This window comes from Phalaenopsis equestris, unplaced genomic scaffold (assembly GCF_001263595.1).
Source record: "Phalaenopsis equestris unplaced genomic scaffold, ASM126359v1 Scaffold000155, whole genome shotgun sequence".
In the NCBI taxonomy this organism is placed as follows: domain Eukaryota; kingdom Viridiplantae; phylum Streptophyta; class Magnoliopsida; order Asparagales; family Orchidaceae; genus Phalaenopsis; species Phalaenopsis equestris.
This window is the reverse complement of record NW_018164597.1, coordinates 9,861-14,492: the sequence shown is the minus strand read 5'-3', so window position 1 is coordinate 14,492 and position 4,632 is coordinate 9,861.

Genomic DNA, 4,632 nt, shown 5'->3' with positions numbered 1-4,632 from the left:
AAAAAGATTCCGAACATGCCCTAAAATTCTGACAACGAAGGATTCAATAAATGATTGTTTACCAAGCTTATTTTCGAGAATATTTGTATAGAAAAAAAAAAAGCAAAACAACTTTGTGTGGTGCCTCACATCTAGGGCTATCAAAACGGTGTCTTGTTCAAGAAACAACTTATGTTCGGCTCGTTAAGTAGTTCATGTTTTGATTCGTTCGCTAAGCCAACACAAATTTTTTTTGAACTTGGTGTATGAAAGAGCCAAAACACGAACAAAGATTTGATTGTTCTTGTTTGGCCCTTTTTTGCTTGAAATAATTAAATAATTGATGAGTATGCTTTTTAAATAATTTAATTGCCTGCAAAGCTATAAAGATTTATAATTAATTTAAAATGTTAATTAAAAAATAGAATAAAAATATATTAAATTCTATTTAAATGAATATTTTAATATAAGTAATAAGATTTAAATCTTGTTCCTACCCTTAACATCTTACGACTATGTAACTAGGGCTATCAAAATGGTTTATTGTTCACGCACAACTCATATTTGGCTTGTTAATCAAACGAGTAGAAAACAAACTATTTTTTTTTTTTTTGTGCTTAATACATAAACGAGCCGAACATGAAAGTTAATATTTTCTAACGATCCAAACACGAGCCAAGACACGGCTGGTTTACACCCCTACTCACACCCACGCATAGGTTGGCTGACTAATGCAAGTTAAACCCAATTTTGGGTCTAGATTTGTTCATTCAAACATTTCAGAGTTCCGATCCATATTTGTTTTCTCAACATTCTAAACAAAATTTCTGCCCTTATAAACCTAATAAAATCAGTAAAACAAATTTTTAGTTAATTTATAAAAAAATGGAGCCCATTGTCTAATATTTTTTTTAATCAAATTGACATGTCGACATCAAATAAGATGGAAATTATGATTAAGAAAAATTTACTTTATTCGTGGTCCCAAAAAATAATAAATTTAATGTCATGGAAATAATTACACCTATAAGTGTCAAATCGGGTTCAGGGTTTGGATTCAGGTCTAATATAAAATTAAATTAACTCGAAATTGATCCAGACCCAAATTTTAAATTAGTCAGAAAGTCGTACCCAAACCCGAACTACCTTTAACCAAACTAACATGAACAAGACCCTCATAAGTTGTTTAATATACATAATAGTTGGATCAAATTTAGGATAAGTTCGAGTCAAACTCTGTTTAATTTCGGGTTGTGATATCAAGTTTAGGTCAATTTTGAGTTGGCAGGTCAACTCAAACTCAACCCTGAAATTTAAACGTGTTGGCTGGGATTTAGGTTAAATCATTAGTCATTTGGGGCAACCCAAACCTTACCGTTATAAGATCCATCCAATTGAAAGCAAAACTTGATGTAATATTTAAAAAAAAAGAGCTCAAATTCAGAACCCTAAAAGCCCAATTTTAGTAGTTTTAAATCAAAATACATATTTTGACAAGTCGAGCTCGATGGTGCTAAAATCACGTTGATCCATGTTCAAACAGTTTGAATCAATCACTTAATGCTTAGTTGAACATAATAATACTATTTGAGGGAAAAATGATCTCTAAAAATTTTGTGATTACAATAAAAAAAAGTGTCCCTATTAGAAAATTTAATGAGCTTTAGATCATTTAATTTTATTGCTATTTGACATTTTATCTATAAAATAATCTATGAGTTGGATATTTTTGAGACATAGAGTCTAGTATTGTTCGTGAGTACATACAAGACAATAATGATCTTTTATCGCAAAGAGAAAAAGAGTGTGAGTGATAGAGAGAGAGAGAGAGAAATTCAAACAAGGTCTTGATTTCTTATCTCTGGTCAGTCAGGAAAATCTGGCCCATCGGAAGTTTTCTGAGATACAAGATTCTAGAGAGAGAGAAAGAAAAAGAGAGGAAAGGATTCTCTTGAGAAATGAAAAAGAACTTTCTCTCATATTCTTTTCACTTCCATTTTATACGCCCAAGGGAGAGAAGCAATAAGAATATTAAATGAGTTACATTTCATTATATATGACACCCTTCCTCGATGTCGATGAAAAGATTGCAATTTGAGTGTAAGACAGTAATGATATAGCGCCCATATCTAGAATCTAGATGACAGACCGATTCCCAAATGTTGGGTGATGCTATTAATAAGAAATTGACAGATATCCTGACTAGTCATGATGACTTTCTCAGATAGCTGCCCTCACATTTCCCAAGAAAAAAATACACAATAAAGGAAAAGTGAAAAAAAGTGAAAATGACCTAAAAATTTACTTTTATTCATGATTGAAAATTTTATAAAATTTTCAATCTTCTTAATAAGTGTTCAATAAAGAAAACAAATTTTTTTTCTAAGTCAATGAAAATGTTGAGGGCAAGTCATACATTCCATGACCCTTTTTCAGCCTCACTACTTTTTCCTTCCTCCCCCAACTTTAAATCTAACATCATAGTGACAAACTTATCCATGTTGGTCCACTCAGGGGAGACAAACTTTGCCTTCACCATTCGACCAATTTTGTAGGCTAACATGTTCCTGATCTTCGCAATAAGAAGCTCCACCTAACTTTTGTGGGTGGAGAGCTCAATAAAAAACTCATCATTTGTATTCATTGTGGCCACCTTATCAGGCATGGCTCGGTTCTCCTCTCTTGTGACTAATAAGAACTCCAATTTTTAAGTGCTTCAGCTTCAACTACCACCGACCATTCGTCCACAGCCTTTGCCCTCTCCGTGCTGTTGTCAGCTTTTCCACATCCTCTAATCTGTCGGGCTCACACCAGTACTTGCTGGAGGTGAGTCATCAACCAAGACTATAATAATCGGATCAATACACCAAAAGAAAACGTAAAGAAGAAGGACCAAGATAATACTAAAATATAACAAGAAAGACTAATCCTCTTCATACTAAGGAGTGATCCAACTCAGATGATAAAAGTGACACGATATTGCCATCAGGTTGTCACATAACTTCAACATCAACATCTTATTGCGCTCCAAACAACAATAGAGCACCAATAGCTTCCTACATGTCCCCTTCAATCGGCAATTCTCGCGTCCTAGTAGAAGGCAGAACCAATGGATCGATGACTAGGCCATCCATCATTGAGTGTCGGTGATGAATCAGAAGACCCTACTTGATCTGCCATGGTGAGACTTATCTCTTATTAGTGATGGTTTTCTTCTTCCTTTTGCTATCTGAGTTGAACCTCTCCTTTGATCTCTTAAATGCGACATAAAGCAGATCTTTGCTAAGGATACTCCCAGAGGATTTGACAAGTTCTCCATTACAATGCTCAAAAGCCGACTGATTCAAGCGAGAAGAGATGCACAGTAAACATGGAATGTGAAAATTCTTGTCACACCTTATTTATAAGGAACAATAGAGTTCAATTATTGAATAATTGATTAATAAGAAAAGTGACTTAAGTTTTGTATTAAATTTTTTTATTCTTATCACAACGTCGCTTTTAAGACGCAAGACAATAGGTTAACTAAAATATGTATATTGAAAATATGTTAGTGTTGTTCTAAGGAGATTTAACGGTCCAGGGAAGAAGATTACAAAGAGGGAGGGCTCTCCAACAGAATAATGTGAGGCTCGCTTATCTGATCCAGTGCAGCTATCCCAGCCAAAGCCAACAAGACCAAAGTCGACTAAAAGGAAGACGCATCCGAGCTAAAAAGGTGACCAAATAATTTGATTTCAAACCTTTTAGTCAAAAATAAAATAAAGACGCATCCGAGCTAACAACCACAAAGAAGCCAACTAAAAGGAAGACGCAGTCCCTCAACATCTTCAATCATACTAGGGAAAACCTAAAGTCCTCTCATCTATTATCAACGGTCGATAGTCAGATTAGATCAACCAACCGACAATGTCGATCAAGCCTAGCCGACTAAACCAATTCTGCTTACCCGAAACCAATCATGCTCAACCGACCAAACCAATGAGCAGCCAAGCGATAGAGTCAAATACTTGAAACACCAAGAATATCATGTATAACTTTCTTTAAAGCAGAGGCAAAATTAATAGCATCATTAATTTGTACTCTCTCCCCTATAAATAGGACGATCATTTTATAAATAAGACATGATTGATCACGACATTTTATTATTCACGTGTCTCTCTCTCTCTCTCCCTCCTTACGTACACTCTATTCCTTAGGTGTGATTGATTGACAAATCACGATTCAACACATATTTTTTTTAGGATGAGTTTTGAAATTATTTTTATTTTTAATATTAGTTTTTTATATGAAAAAAATTATATTATCTTCTCCTCAAAACAAATCTAGCGATTTTCATGCTATCCAAATCAAAAGCTACAACCAGATATCCTGCAGGCTGAGATAATTAACCCTAAACCTAATGCTTAATTACCATAATTTTATAATTTAAGATGAACCTAGTCCCAAAATGTTTATACCATTCAATTCCTATCCCAAATATAAAAAATATATATATAATTTAATAATCTATACATGATTCCAACATATGACGCATGACATCCATCTCTAAAAGACCATTTGTCATTTACCAATGCCAAGCATAAGAAATCGAACATATACAATGAATAATGTCATATATATTTAAATGCATTAAGCGAAGGGTACTTGATA